General features: G+C 37.0%; 1 long non-coding RNA gene across 1 annotated transcript in view; it reads right to left on the bottom strand.

Moving 5' to 3' along the window:
- Nucleotides 1-17,341, bottom strand: part of LOC149143198 (uncharacterized) — a 45,326-nt gene that overhangs the window by 26,558 nt on the left and 1,427 nt on the right. The window lies entirely within an intron of this gene.

Genomic DNA, 17,341 nt, shown 5'->3' on the forward strand with positions numbered 1-17,341 from the left:
TTACAAAAATGCACAAGGGCGTATAGGTGTATCTGCAATCCCTGGGCCAATTTAGCAATCAATACAAGGTCATCAGTATATAAAAGAAGCTTTATCACAAACTCCCCCAACCGAACACCATCCCCACCTTGTAGATTTAGCCACTCTTCCAATTTATCAATATATAAACCAAAAAGAGTAGGGGATAAAGGGCAACCTTGCTTGACTCCAATGTCACCTCTACTTTCCTGATGATGGAAGCCCCAATTATAGGGAAGGAATCATTCTAATTATGCCTTGTGTCAACCCTCTTTCCCCTTAAAACAGTTCAATCTCAGCCATCCCAATTATAGGGAAGGAATCATTCTAATTATGCCTTGTGTCATCCCTCTTTCCCCTTAAAACATTGCAATCTCAGAGGCCTATAGGAAATGTTATTTTAAATATCTTAATTAGAAATGTTATCTAATAGAAAAGTTTGTTTTACATACAATTATCATGTCGGTATGGTGTAGACCTAAAATAATGAAGAGTAGCGAAGATCATAGACTGAAGATGGATCAGGAACTTGCAGATTTGTCATGTCTCGGAGCACTATTAGATCTGCTTGAACTTGCCGATAAAAACAATGCTATTGGTCAAGTATGCATGTTGAGTGGGCCTTCTTTGACTCTACAATGGAGGCTTTGACCTATAAATATGATGACCCAAGCATGAAACCCATCCTTTAATAAGTCATTATAAAAATTCTTTTGACAAATAAATTACATTATAAAATTATGATGACCGAATAATTCAAGCACACTCAGTGCCACATACTAGATACTTGACCAGTGTTATCTATCTGAGTGGGACTAAAATGGACTAAAGTTTTCAGCCAGTCTAGGTACAATCAGGATTACTAACTAACCATCAACCCAGGGATCTAGGTGTGTATCCAAGGTCAAAGCTCCAAGACCAACACCACCCTCCCTTTTTAGGATCAAAGCATCAAACACACATAAGGCGGCCATATGTCCTTCCAATCATTTGCCATTATATGTTTCATCTCTCTTTATCAACTAAACTTGCAATATCAACCAAACCAAGAATGCTTCTAAAATAATTGAACTTTTGATTTAGAAGAGACTTTATTTGCACATCAACTACTTGTTTATATGTTGGAATATATTATAGCTTTACGACCCCATATTGTACCAAACATCTAATGTAGTGGTACTTGTTGTTGATATGCTTCGTTCTTGCATGGAATACAGGGTCCTCAGACATCTTGATGCTGCTTTGATTATCACAATTTACTATAGTAGGATCCAAAGGCTTTCCAAACAAATATGACAAGAGTTTTCTTAACCAAACAACTTCTTTTCCTACTTCACATGCAACAACGTATTCAACTTTGACACTACTAAATGAAATAGGATCATGTTTTCTACTCATCCATGAGATCATTGCAGCTACCAAACTAAAGCATCCCCCAGTAGTGCTTCTGCCATCAGTCTCACTACCACCTCTATCTGAATTTTTGAAATCCATCAACTTAACTTTCTTTCCATCATATTTTAAGCAGTGATGTATAATGCCATGGAGATATCTAAGAATATGCTTAGCAACTATCCAGTGGTCATGACGAGGCTCCAACTAAAATTAACTAAGAATATTTACAACAAAACATATATCAGATCTTTTATTTACCATATACATTAGAGATCCTGCCAAATTACGATAGCTAGTAGGATCGATGAGACTGGAGTCAGAGCTTCTCAACTTCTTGAGATTAGTGATCATGTGTTAATTTTAGATAAAAATGGTATGTTCTAAGCTTTCGCATAATTTACTTCAATGTTCCTTATCAGCCCAATGACAATTTCCAATTATTTCCAGTAGAAATCATATTAACTTAAAAAGATTGACAATAAATGCAAATATAACATAAAAACATGCGCAAAAGACAAGCCAAGATAAAAGGACACAAGATTTGGCGGATGCCAGGGAAAAATCCTCAATGTGGGGAAAACCCTTCGATAAAATCTTCTTATTATTAGTCAATAGTTCAATGGAGAGAGAGAGTACATAGATCAAATTCACTTGCCCAATACATAGTCAAACGACCCTGTCAAAATCAACAGTCAACGACAGTGAATTACAGCCCTAAACAGAAAGTCAACGCTAGTCAAAGCAGCACCAAAACATCCTCCAAGCAGCTCGGTCAACAACAATCCAATTCAGCCTTCAAAGAGAGTTAAAGTCAGCCCAAAACAATTTGTTCAAACCCAAACAAACATTTTTGTAATTTATGCGGTCAAATGTTGAAATCAATGTTGAATTCAACCCTGGTAAAATCGTCTCAATCACCTCGTTTTCTATGCCAAGAAATGTGGTTTGAAAAAAAAATTCAGCCCTCAAGATCGAAGTCAACGAAGCTCAAATAAGCCCTAGAAGAATTTGACCTCCTACGACACGTGTGAAGTAAAGAGAAGTCGCCTCCAAGTTGTACAAACCAATCAAGAAAGGAGAGAGAGAGATATGAGTGATGATGAGTGATGTCTAAATGAGGAGAGGAGTCACTCCTATTTATACAAATTGTTGAGGGTGTGGATACACATCCATTAGGCTTTTTGAGACTACATTTGATTGAGGCCGACCTTGACAATTTGTGCATGAGAGAGAATAAATTCAAAATTACACTTCTTCTTGTGAGAATGAGATGATCTTTATATCATAATTGGACCTCTCAAAAAGATGAATCCAATGAAATAATCATCCCCATCATGTGAGTTGTCCTAAGGTGGAATTTTGCCCTAGTTTCCAATTTTAACACTCCCTCTCAACTAGGAAGAGTTCCACCCGCCAATCCATTTGTCATCATCATGCCATCTTGTCATCATGTACCATATTTGTAACCGTTGTTCTGCTTTGCTGAACCATGAAGTAATAATGAAGAAGAAGTGATCGAGAGTGAGTCATAAGATCATACCACTTTCCACTGAAAAAAGTCGGTCCTTGATCCCATATCAAGTTTTTGAACACCATGCATCCTAGACATATGGAGAATTACAATGCATAATGTGTCCATCGGTAGTGCTATGGTCCCTAACCATGTTTTCCCAACTCATTGTCCAGATGAGAGGTACATCCCATGAGTCCTTGACTCCATGGGTAGGATGTGTGCTAGGGCATCGACAGGAGAATTTGAACCACTCATCCTGCTTATATGTCATAGGAGAAGGTGAACTACTAATCCTATGCATATGTCAATCGTAGGGGAAGGTAAACCACACACCCTACATACATGTGTCCACAATCGTAGGGGAAGGTAAACCACTCACCCTACACACATGTCAGGCATCATGGGGTATCATAGGGGAAGGTGAACCACTCACCCTGTATTTAGCGCACCACTAGGGGAAGGTGAACCACTCACCCTATTGTTACTCATAGCTCCAAGAAGTACCCCAAGCCCCCAGGAGTTTCTAGAACTCAATGTCCAACTCATACGGGACCCTCATGGGAGGGTCATTCCATGACTCCAAGTCTCTCTCAGAAGGTTAAGAATTTTACCTTCCCCAAAGGCTTCGTGAGAATGTTTGCAACATGCTCATCCATCCTGATGTGTTGGAGCCTTATTTCTCCCCGTTGTACCATATCCCAAATAAAGTGTTACGCAATATCAATTTGCTTGGAGTGGTCGTGGAACACAGGATTCTCTGATAGGTGAATCCCACTTTTCTTGTCGCAGAAGATTAAGGTGGTATCTAGCACGTGCTCAAATAGCTCACTAAAGAGCTTCCTCAACCAAACAGCTTGACAACAAGCCATACTCGCAGTAATGTACTCAGCCTCAGCGGTGCTTAAAGCAACCGATTTTTGCTTCCTTCTCATCCACGATATTGAAGCAGACCCCAAAGAGAAGCAACACTCAGATGTGTTCTTGCAATCCACCACACTTCCAGCCCAGTCATCATCTGAATATCCATGTAGCCTCAAGTTCCCGGTAGTGTATCTCTGTCCATAGTGGATTGTGCCCCGGAGATATCTCAAGAGATTTTTGGCAGCATTCTAATGAATGTGATGAGGCTCGACCATAAATTGACTCAACGTGTTCACAACGAAGCATATGTTAGGACGAGAGTTGACCAAGAACATCAAGCCCCCCACAAGTTGACGATACTTGGAAGGGTTCGCTAATATGGGCCCAACAAACTTCCACACATCTTCTTGAAGTTGAGTTCCATCAGAGTAGATATAGACTTGCAATCCACCATCCTACATCTTTCAAGCAACTTCACAATGTATTTTCCTTAAGAAAGAAAAATCTCACCTAGCTTTTTCGAGACTTTCAGCCCTAGGAAATAGTGCATCATTCCTAGGTCCTTCATCTCAAGCTCAGAAGCCAACTTCCCTTGCACTTATGAATGAGAGAGTCATCACCTGTCAGAAAGAGATCATCCACATAAAGGACCAGAATGAGAGGCTTTTCCTTTTCAACCTTGAGTATAGGTTCGGGTCAACATCGCTTCTTGTAAATCCCAACTTCATAAGATAGTTATCAATCCTCTCATACCAATCCTTGGGGGCTTGCTTCAACCCATAGAGGGATTTCTTCAACCTACATGCATGTGTCTTACGATCTTGAACTTTGAACCCCTTAGGTTGTTCTACAAAGACTTCCTCCTTAAGCGAGCCATGCAAGAAGGCAATTTTGACGTCCATTTAGTGAAGGCTCCATCCTTGAGAGGAAACAAGGGCTATGATTGAACGAATGGTGGTATATCAGGAAACTGGTGCAAATATCTCATCATATTCTACTCCTTCCTTTTGAGAGAATCCTCGAGTAACAAATTTGGCCTTGAACTTTTCAACACTCCCATCAGCTCCATGTTTGATCTTGTAGATCCATTTTGAAGTGATCACTTACTTGTGCTTGGGTCTAGGAACCACATCCCAAACATCATTCTTCATGATCGAATCATACTCCTCGTTCATCACATCTTTCCAAACTTGGTGTTTCACGGCTTCTTCTAATGTACAAGGATCAGATTGTACAATGGTACTCATGGCAGCTAAGTACCCTTGGTATTTGTTTGGCTTCTTGCTTTCACGAAATGCCCCCCTCGATGCAATATGTTTCTTAGCATCTTCAAGAATATCTTTGAGCCACAAAGGTCTTTTTCTTGAAGTAGTGGGGTCACTAGGAGGTGGATCAATGGGATCCATTGAACCTTCAACATCGGGCATTAGACCATCAGTGGGAGGTTCATCGTGCTTTCCTGCATCCTCATATTTATTGTCCTTGCTAGGGATAAGAAGATATTGGTCTTTCCTAAGGGTAGAATCTTCATCGAAAGTGACATCCTGACTTATCTCCACTTCCCTTTGACTAGGCACATAGATTCTATATGCCTTCAAAGTTTCACTGTATCCCATAAACGTTCCTTTCTTCCTAGATGCATCTAGTTTATTTCTTTTCTCTTTCGGCACATGAAAATATAACAGACAACCAAAAATTCTAAAATGAGAAACATCAGGTTTCTTACCATTGAATACTTCTTCGGGTGTCTTGAAGTCCAATGCTTTATGTGGGCATCTATTTTGAACATGCACAACGATGTTAGCAACTTCTCCCCATAAGAACTTCAGTAGACCTTGGTCATGAAGCATGGCACGGGTGGCTTCTATGATATTTCGATTCTTCCTTTCAGTAACACTATTTTGTTCAGGAGTGTATGTAGTAGTGGTCTCCCTCTTAATCCCAACTTATCTACAATAGTCAATGAATTCATTTGACTCATATTCGATCCCATTATTGGTCCTCAATATTTTGATCTTCTTCCCTATTTGATTCTCGACTAAGGCTTTGAAAGAGCGGAACCATTTGAACACCATCCTTCTTCTTTAAGAAATAGATCCATGTTTTGCAAGAGAAGTCATCCACAAAAATAACATAGTATAAATGTCCACCCAAAGATGTCCCAAGTATCGCAAGTCATTTCTCCCAAGGGACTTCCTCCAACCTGATATAGACCTTCAACCATGAATCCAAGAGTGAATGCATCTCTTGGGTTCCTTTTCCAAACACGAACCTTCCTATCAATGGATGTCACCTTGAAACCTTTATCTTCCATCATAGAAATAGAGACTAGATTCTTTTTCAGATCAGGTACATACAACACTTCTTGTAAATGAAGGGTTTGACCTTGATTTAAGTGAAGAGTAATAGTCCCAATTCCTTTCATGGGATAAGTGGCACTATCCCCAAGTATAATCTCCATATTTTTCTTCTTTTCAATCAATTTTGAGAGAGCCTCCTTGTACCCAGTCAAGTGCCTTGAGGCACCAATATCAATCAACCAATGATCAAATGTATCCAGAGGAGAGGCACTGGTGAGGGAAGAAATAAGATAATTTTTTTTTTGCTTTTCACCAACATTAACTTATTCATACCTAGAGTTTCTCAACTTCTTGGGAGGATGACCATTTCCATTTCGAGTAATGGGGGCATTCCTCTTTCCTTTGTTGTTGAACTTATTATTCCTTTGATTTCCATTTCCCTTGCAGTTTTTGTTATGGTTGTCATCATCTCTTAGAGTATCCTTCTTGTGAGGACACTCTCTAGCGAAGTGGCCAAACCTGTTACAATTAAAGAAACTACCTTTTCTTCCTTCTTTGAATCTCGGCTTGAACCCTTGACCTTGTCTTCTTGGACCAACATTATTCTTCCTCTTATCATGAGCGGAGAAGGCGATAGGATTTATTCCCTTTGAGGGCTTGTCTCTTTCCATCATCCTTATTTCTTCTTGAGTGCTTCTAACCAACAACTCATCAAATCCAAGAATCTTGTCATTATTGAGGATGGTAGTGTTGAACACATCCCATTCTCTTAAAAGGCCTCCAAGTGCTATAAGAGTGAGATCCCTATCACCAATGAATTCTCCAATAGATAGGAGATCATTCTTGATCTCGGTAATCCTCATGAAGTAGGATTGGATGGATTCTCCTCTATTCATCTTGATGTCTTTCAACTTGTTCTTGAGAGAGAACTTGATTTTCATTATTTAATTTGAACATCCAAACCAACTTGTCATGCATCTCCTTAGATGTTTCTAAATTAGAAATATAGGAAACCAAAGGCTTGTGAATAGAATCAACAATAATTTTCTTAGCTTTAACCTCACCTTTCTTGCACTTTTTTTGTGCAGTTGTGGATGCATTTGAAGGAGGCTCCACTACTCTTCCTTTGACATAGTCCATGGCATAATTTTCTTCCAATGTCAAATCTAGAGACATCTTCCATGCATGATAGTCAGATTTGTCCTTAAGCTTGTCCTGGGATTTGAAGTAGGATGTAGTTATCATTGGGACTAGTTCCAAGTTCTTGTCCAACAACTTCCCTTAGTGTTTTCTTTTCCTCCCTCTTGCTTGGGCTTTGTCTTCACCCAAGCTCTGATTCCATGTTAATTTTAGATAACAATGGTGTATTCTATGCTTTAGCACAATTTACTTCAATGTTCCTTATCAACCCAATGACAATTTCCAATTATTTCCAGTAGAAATCATATTAACTTAAACACATTGACAGTAAATGTAGATATAACATAAAAACATGTGCAGAAGACAAGCCAAGACAAGAGGACACAAGATTTGGCGGATGCCAGGGAAAAAACCCAATGTGGGGAAAACCCTTTGATCAAATCTTCTTCTTATTATTCAATAGTTCAGTAGAGAGAGAGTACATATATCAAATTCACTTGCCCAATACATAGTCAAAATAACCCTGTCAAAATCAACAGTCAACTACAACCCTAACCAGAAAGTCAACGTTGGTCAAATCATCACCAAAACGTCCTCCAAGCAACTCGGTCAACAACAATCCAATTCAGCCTTCAAAGAGAATCAAAGTTAGCCCAAAATAGTTTGGTCAAACCCAGTCAAACACTGTTGTGATTTCTGCGGTCAAATGTTGAAGTCAACGCTTGTCAAATTGTCCCAATCACCTCGTTTTCTATTCCAATAAATGTGGCCTGCAAAAATAAAAATTTTTCCCCCAAGATCGAAGTTAACGTAGGTCAAATAAGTCTTGGTCAATGCTGGTCTGTTTTCCTGTAATTCAGGTTGTTTTGCCCCAGAAGAATTTGGTCTCCTGCCACACATGCAAAGTAGAGAGAAAATGCCTCCAAGTTGTACGAACCAATAAAAAGAGGAGAGAGATATATGAGTGATGATGAGTGATGTCCAAATGAGGAGAGAGGTCACTCCTATTTATACAAATCGTTGAGGGTGTGGAGACACATCTATTGGGTTTTTTGAGCCTACATTTGATTGAGGCCGACCTTGACAACTTGTGCATTAGAGAGAATAAATTTAAAATTCCACTTTTGCTTGTCAAAATAAGATGATATTTGTATCAAAATTGGACTTCTTGAAAATAGGAATCCAATGCAATAATCATCTCCATCATATGAGTTTTCCTAAGGTGTAATTTGGCCCTAGTTTCCATTTTTAACATCATAGGAGTAGTCATAGGCTCGGAATCCATCATACTAAATTTCTGTAAAATCTTGATTATGTATTTACCTTGACCCATATATATTTCTCCAAGTTTCTTCCAAACTTCCAAACCCAAGTAATAATGCATAAGTCCCAAATCTTTCATTTCAAATTCAGCTGTCAACAGCTTCTTACATTCTTGTATTTTGTGCTCTACACCTGTAATAAACAAATCATCTACATAAAGTAGTATAATGATTGGTTCATTGTTCACTACCTTAATGTAGAGATTTGGATATGCAGAACTTTTAACGAACCTAATTCTTAAGAGATATGCATCTATCCTTTCATACCATGCCTAGGAGCTTGCTTTAAACCATATAGGTCTTTCTTAAGTTTGCAAACATGTGTATCCTTGCTATTTATTTCAAAGCCTTCGGGTTGTTCAATGTATACTTCTTCATTGATGGTCCCATTCAAAAAAATAGTTTTTACTTCCATTCCCATTGTAGCAGCTAGCAAAACCAAATATCTTATAGTAGTATACCTTCCTTTTGAGAGAAACCCCTTGCAACAAATCTAGCTTTTTATTTATCTATACTTCCATCAATCACATGTTTGATTTTGTAAATCCATTTTGAAGTGATAACTGATTTGTCCCTTGGCTTAGGAATGATTTCTGAGACTCCATTTTTCATGATGGATTGATATTCTTCTTGCATTGCCTTCTTCCATTCTTCTTGATGAGCAACTTCTTCAAAAAATAGTTGTTTCAACTTCTATCAATTTTGTCATGTATGCTGCATATCCCGAATGTCTTTTTGGTATTTTTCTTGCTCTAAAAGTTCCTTTAGCAGCTCCATGTCCTTCGACATCTTCAAGAGTAGCTTTCAACCAATTTGGCTTCTTCCTTGTTTCAGGTATGCTCGTAGGTTGAATTAGTTCACTTGATCCTTCATCTTCTTGTCCTTGGTTAGGAGTTGTCTCATCATGATGTTTTTCTTCTTCAAATAGTGGTGTATCTTCATCATCGAAATCAATTGAAATATCCTTGGATCTCTTGTAGGCATGATTCTCATCGAATATAACATCCCTTATTACTTCAATTTGTCTTCCTTCCTTAATGTAGATTCTATATGCCTTTGAAGAAAGACTGTAGCGAATGAAGACCCCTTTGATGCTTGTAGAATCTAGTTTCTTTCACTTGTCCTTTGGAAAATGGATGTATGCGGGACACCCAAAGATTCAAAGATGGTCCACACATGGCTTCTTCCCTGTGAATGCTTCTTTAGGTGTCATATTCCCAAGAATTCTATGAGGGCTTCTATTTTGTATATATATTGTTGTCATAGTTGTTTCACCCCATAGAAACTTTGGAAGGTCTTGATCAAATATCATAGTTCGTATGCATTCTTCAATTGTTCTATTTTTTCCTTTTTACAACTCCATTTTGTTCAGTATTGTAAGGAACAATGAGCCCCCTATTAATACTTGCTTCCTTACAATATGCAACCAATTCTTTTGAAGTATATTCCCCACCATTGTTGGATCTCAAGGTCTTTGTGAACATTTATTGATAGTAATCTTGCTTACTTTAAAGTATTTACTATCATAATATGCCTTCCCTATTAACTTGGGGAGATCAACTACTTCCTTCTTCTATAACATTGGAGAACCTTTCATAGCTTCATTTCTTCTTACATCATCAAGGTCATATTGACATATAGCTTCCTTCATCATGCTTATATGAGCATCTTCATCATCGTGAAGGTTAAGCACATGCAACAATTTAATAGCAAGTATAACCAAATATATATATAGAAGCATGAAGTTAACTATATTAGAATCATATTACTATAATGGAAGCATTTAGACTTTAGACACCTAAACCTAGTTAGGTTCATAATCAACAAAAGTTACATACTCTCCCTAGGGTTTTCTCATAAACCCTAGACTACATTAGCAACTCAATCAATATATCAGTCTAATTATATCTAGCGCTTTAATATTACTTTCAAATATATGTGACAGACTCTACTATAGTTTATTGAAAACCCTATATTTCATTTTTGATACACAAAGCCTTAGATATCAGTAATTTAGTCAAATAACAATTCTACTATGCATCTAATGTTTCAGATTTTACTAAGGTTTGATGCAAACCCTAGACTAAATCATATTGAAAATAATATCATCATATCCTAAAATATCAATCTCTACTAGGTCTTTGTCATAAACCCTAGAATTCACATGAGCAACAACAATTAGGTTAACATACTCGAATATACATATCTAGGATGCATTTATCATCAATATTTACTAGGTAAACCTAGGACACAAACATAAATAAATCAAATTTAGATATACAACAATTTATTCAGACGCAGGTTTTTGGTCATACAAATGAATATACACCCAGGGTTTTATCCGTAGAATCTTACTATATAAATTAAAAAGATTTTAGTCATAAACCATATTTTACCATACCCTAAAGGTCTAGGGCTTCATTATAAACATTAGCAGCAAACCCTAAAGGACTATGGTTTTTATTATAACAATACCAAGACTTTAAACAAGGGAAAATGATTTCTAGACTTTATCATTAACCCTAAGTAGACTAGGGTTTCATAACTATGGACATACCCTTAGGTTGGGGTTTTATAGAGAACCTTTTAGGGTTACATATGAATGATCAAAATATAATGATGGTAGACTCAATCTAATGATTAATCACCCAAACAAGAATATCTTATGATTCAAAACCGTAGACATAACGATGTTGGTAATGTAAAGAAAAATTTAAAAGAAGAATGATCGTACCTTTATATAACGAGATCTTTGTACAAAGATTATATGCTAAGACATACCTTGGGTTGTTTCTTAACAAACCGTGTAGGACATCAATGCTTGAAGGGTTTCAATAGAACTTATTTCATACTTCAAGTTTATCCTTCGAAGTCTTCTCCATAATCCTTGAGCAATTAGCAAACTTCCCTAGCCAAGGAAAAATATAAAGAGAAAGATTATTAGCATATAATACAAACACATCTTTATAAGAGAGGGAAACCAAACATTAAAGATAAGATAAGGAGTAAGATACTTATCTTTCATAAAATGGTGAGGGCTCCTCTTAATCCAATCTTGATGGATACCTACAACTTTATCAAAATAAAAGGTGTTCTAACAAGACCTCTTAGACCTACAAATTCTAGAGATCAAAACATAAAGGAAAACAATTCAAAACTTAGAATAGAAGACCAAGGGAGGATATGTGTAAGGGATGAATGTTATGAAACCAGCTCAAGAAAAGATAGAAAAGATAGATCAACGCCTTAGAATTCATCCTCTTCGAGGGGGCAACCTCCTTTACATTACATAAATGAACAATTCTTGGATGATTCAAATGAAAAAACCTCCTTTCTGTATATAGGAGTCTAAGGAGTCACAACATAATCTAGCCGACCTAACAATAATAATATAAAGCCACAAAAATAACAATAGAGGGATTCTATGGGGCACAGTAATAACAATATGGGGGAAATAGGGGCACAACAATATTAATAAGGGGTATAACTACAATAGTAATGGGGTAATCACTAGTATTATAGGGACCCAACATGCCCCTCTCCTTCAAAAAAATGTCGTCCTCAACGCTTGAGTAGTTATGGATACTTCTGCATAAAATTCTCATCCTCCCATGTGGAATCTTCAGCAGATAATTTCTTCCACTTCATAAGATACTCTGAAATTGATCGATTTCGTCGCTGTCGAGTTCTTGTTTCTGTGACTGCTTCCGATTCCAATATAATTTTTCCTTCCTCGTCAAGTTCTGGCAATATTGTTTGAACTGGGAGCTTTTCGCCTATAACCTTCTTTAAACATGAAACATGGAAAACTGGGTGCAATCGAGAAGCTGCAGGAAGCTCCAATTTGTATGCCATAGTACCAATCTTTTGCAACACCTTGTACGGACCATAATACTTTGGTGATAATTTATTATCCTTATTAGCTTGCTTGAGGGACATTTGCTTATATGGTTGTAGCCGTAGGAATACCCAATCACCTACATCAAAACTTCTTTCACTGCGATGTTGATCTGCCTGTTGTTTCATTCTATTCTGTGCCAACACGAGGTTATCCTTTAAGAGTTGGAGGACTTGTTGTTGATGTTCGATGTGATGTTCCACTACCTGAACCTTAGAATTTTCTCTTAAATATGATGTGATGGATGGTGGTTGATACCCATAAAGTGCCATAAATGGGGTCAGTTTTGTTGTTGTATGGAAGAAAGTGTTATACCACCATTCAGCCAGAGGCAACCATTTGACCCATTGTGTCTGTTTATCAGATACAAAGCAATGAAGATATCCTTCCAAACATTTGTTTACTATCTTAGTTTGCCCATCAGATTGAGGATGATAAGATGAGCTATGAGCTAACTAAGTACCAAGACAAGAAAATAATTCTGTCCAAAAATTTCGAGTGAAAATGGGATCTCTGTCACTTACAATAATCTTTGGGTTTCCATGTAGCTTTTGAATTGTTTCCATAAATGCAGTAGAAACAGTAATGGATTTAAATGGATGTGATAATGCACAAAAGCGTGCATACTTGGTAAGTCTGTCAACTACCACCATGATGACACTCTTTCCCTCAAACTTGGGTAAACCTGTGATAAAATCCATTGAAACTTCCTCCCAACGTTGGCTTGGAATGGATAAAGGTTGTAATAGACCCGGTGTCTTAATTTTTTCAACTTTATTTTGTTAGCAAACCAAACATTCCGCCACAAAATTTTGAATATTTGATTTAAGGCCATCCCAAAAAGATTCCTTCTTAATCTTGTGGTAAGTTTTTAAAAATCCCGAGTGCCTCCTAAGGGAGAAGTGTGCAATTCCATAAGAATCTTTTGTTTTAGCTGGGAATTCTTACAGAGGTATAAGCGATATTTGTACCATAACGAATCATTTTGCCAGCTAAATGTATCAGATGTATTGGAATCTTGTTGTAACTTCCGAATAAGTGCCCACACTTCTTCTTCATTCTTCCATTCCTCCCTTGCTTCATTTATCCAATCTGGTTAGATAATAGAAATGGCACACAACAATGCTTCCACATCCTCATCCTTTCTTGAGAGTGCATCTGCCACCACATTTTGCTTCCCTTTTTTGTAGATGATTTCAAAGTCATAACCCAACATCTTTGTGACCCACTTTTGTTGCTCTTTAGAGGATAATATTTGTTCTAAAAAGTATTTAAGGCTATCATGATCCGTTTTTACCTTGAAGTGTCTTCCCATTAGGTAGGGTCGCCATTTCTTAAGTGCATGGAGTGTTGCAACCATTTCCTTCTCATAAATAGCTTTTCTTAAAAACTTTCCCTTGACTGGACGACTTTCAAAAGCAATGGGTCTTTCATCTTGCATTAGAACAGCACCAATTCCATTTCCTGAAGCATCACATTCCACAATAAAGGTTTTTGTGAAGTCTAGTGTAGCTAAGACCGGTGCTTGGCACATTGCCTCTTTAAGATGTTCAAAGGCCTTTGTTGCTTTCGGAGTCCATGAAAATGCATCTTTCTTCAATAATGTTGTTAGAGGTGCTGCTCTTCTCCCATAATTCTTAACAAACTTGCGATAATACCCTGTCAACCTGAGAAATCCTCACAGATGCTTTATGGATGTGGGGATTTTCCATTCCTTAATGGCTTTAATTTTGCTAGGGTCTACCTTAACTCCTTCATGAGATATAATATGACCCAGATATTCCACCTCCTGGACTCCAAAGAAACATTTGGATCTTTTTGGATATAATTGTTTCTCCTCCAATAGTTGTAGCACCCTGTCAACATGTTCAACATGATCCTTCCAAGACTTGCTGTAGATTAGTATATCATCAAAAAATACTAACACAAATTTTATAAAGAATGGTTTGAAAATTGAATTCATCAAACCTTGAAATGTTGAAGGTGCATTGGTAAGGCCAAAAGGCATGACCAAAAATTCATAATGACCCTCATGAGTTCTAAATGCTGTTTTCGGAATGTCTTCAGTCTTCATTCTGATTTGATGACATCCTGAACAAAGATCCAACTTGGTGAAGTAAATTGATCCATGCAATTCATCCAGTAATTCATCAATGACAGGAATGGGGAACTTATCTTTAATAGTGAGCTTGTTGAGCTCCCTATAATCCGGACACATGCGCCATGATCCATCCTTCTTGTGCACCAATACTACTGGAGCAAAGAAAGAACTTTGACTCGGTTGAATTATACCAGCCTCTAGCATCTATGCAACCATACGTTCAATTTCACTCTTTTGGACATAGGGATATCTGTACGGCCTGATGTTTGGAGGAACACTTCCTGGAATCAGATGAATAGCATGATCATGATCACGCATATGTTCATGATATTCACAAGCATTGGGCTAGTCAATACATATTCTCCCATAGGTTCATGATATTCAAAAGAATTGAATTGCTTGCGAAAAGTTCTAAAATTTAGATCCAAGGTTCAGCGCGATTTCTTCTCAAATGGGTTTTTTTTGCAACTTCTGAAACGTCGCAGAAAAAAAGTTATAGCGAAAATACCACGATGACTTGTTTGGAGCAGCGAAACCCTATAATCTAAAGCTCTGATACCAAATGTTATGAAACCAGCTCAAGAAAAGAAAGAAAATATAGATCAACACCTTAGAATTCAGCCTCTTCGAGGGGGAAACCTCCTTTACATTACATAAATGAACAATTCTTGGATGATTCAAATGACAAAACCTCCTTTCTATATATAGGAGTCTAAGGAGTCACAATATAATCCAACCGACCTAACAATAATAATATAAAGCCATAAAAATAACAATAGAGGGATTCTATGGGGCATAGTAATAACAATATGGGGGCAATAGGGGCACAACAATATTAATAAGGGGTATAACTACAATAGTAATGGGGTAATCACTAGTATTATAGGGACCCAACAATGACTTAGTAGTATAAGTCCTTGACTTCCAATTCTTCTTCTGTCGTGTTCTTTTTAAATGGAGCTTCATCAACGACATTTGCTTGATCCCTATTTCTTTTATTATTTCTTGGATTCTTAGGACAATGACTCTGGTAATGTCCCATATTGTTGCAATTGTAACATTCAACCTTGGATAGGTCCATTTTCTTCTTTGGTCCTTTGAATTTCTTGAAGGTTCCATTCTTTTTGTGATGAGAAGAGTAAGCATTCAAGGTGTTTTATTCTTCATTCTCCTTTTTGTTGTTTACGATTGATATTCTGGCTTCTTATTGACTACATGCATTCCACATTTGTTCAAATGTTGGCATATCCTTCCAACTGTTGAGTCCTGATGTAAAGGCACTCCAAGATTTAGGTAGTCTTAGAAGGGTAGTAATTACGAGCTCCTCTTCCAGGACCACTTCATATATTTCTTGGAGTTCATCCTTGATTCTAGATATCCTTATAGATTATGATGAAAAAATATCATCATTTTTCATCTTAACATTTCTTATTTCATTTTTTAGGCTTGCTATTTAACCAATTTTCTTGATTGTGAATCACTTGGAGAGAGCCTCATTAATTTCTTGAGTGGAATTTATGTTTGATATATATGGAATTAAGTTATCCTTAACACCATCCACTATTAGTTTCATAGCTAGGATTTCAATTTCTCTAAACTTTACTTTATCTGCATTACTTGATTCATCAATAGGCTTCTTGACTTTTCCTTGAACAAGATCTAAAATTGTATTCTTTTCGAGAATGAGATCTATTCTCTTTTTCTAGGCCTTGTAGTTGGAGGCCCCTTCTAATTTGTTTTCTCACTTCATTGAGTTTGTTATTTTTCTTATAGATGGTAGACTTATCTCCTTATATGATCCTCTTTAATGACCTTTCCTTGATCCTTTAGATATTCAACTTGCCTTTTTCTTCCTTCTTTCACCTTAGCTATGAAACCATGTTAAAAATTCGGAAAGGAAGAAATATTTTCTTATGTTGATAATTTCTTGTGATATTCTTATGTTCTTATTAAATTTATTATGTTCTTCTTTATCTTAGTTTCATCAAGCAATTATAAAAAAAATCATGAAGATGAGGGACACCAAATGTAGGCAGACAACCAGGGCTAAAACCCCTATATAGGGGAAAATCCAGTAAAAAACTCTTCCTTTAGTAATTCAGATTGAGATGGACTAAAAACCTAGACCAATAGACTTTCCTCCTCCACTAATTAAACCTCCCAATATAATATATTAGTTTCTTCTTATCAACAACTTCAATCTAGTAATTCGACTTCCTAGTTGCAGAATTTTGACCCCCAACAAAAGAATTTCGACCTCCCAGTTACTGCAAAATTTCAGCCCCCTTCTAGCAGCTACACAAATTCACATGTTTGGGAAAGAGAGAGAAAATTTAGACCTTTTATGCTTGAGAGAGACCTTCTTTTTCTTCGCTTTCCTTCTTCTCTTCTTCATTGAAATTCACACCTCTTTTTGGCCCCATAAGTTGCATATTGAACTTGTTGAGTGAGTGACAAATGAGGTCAAGTTGTCGCCTTTATATAGTCATTATGTTGCCCAGTTTTAGGCCGACTTGTCCAATTTTGAGGCTGACTTGGTGGAGGAGGCCTAGAAGACTAATTTTAATATAAAATAAATTTCTTTCTTGACAAATAATTCCCAAGAAGGGTTCTTTACATTATGACATGGACAAGGACACCTGACACAAACCCTAGAAGCCTGCAATGGAGGCTTTAACCTAAAAAATAATTGACCCAAGCATGAAACCCATGCTTTAATAAGTCAATTTTTAGTAATAACAAATTTTTGTTTTCTTTCTTTTGACAAATAAAATATATTGTGACTTAAATACA

This window comes from Pinus tabuliformis, chromosome X (assembly GCF_031772625.1).
Source record: "Pinus tabuliformis cultivar Carrire ecotype Pingquan chromosome X, CPIR1, whole genome shotgun sequence".
NCBI lineage: Eukaryota > Viridiplantae > Streptophyta > Pinopsida > Pinales > Pinaceae > Pinus > Pinus tabuliformis.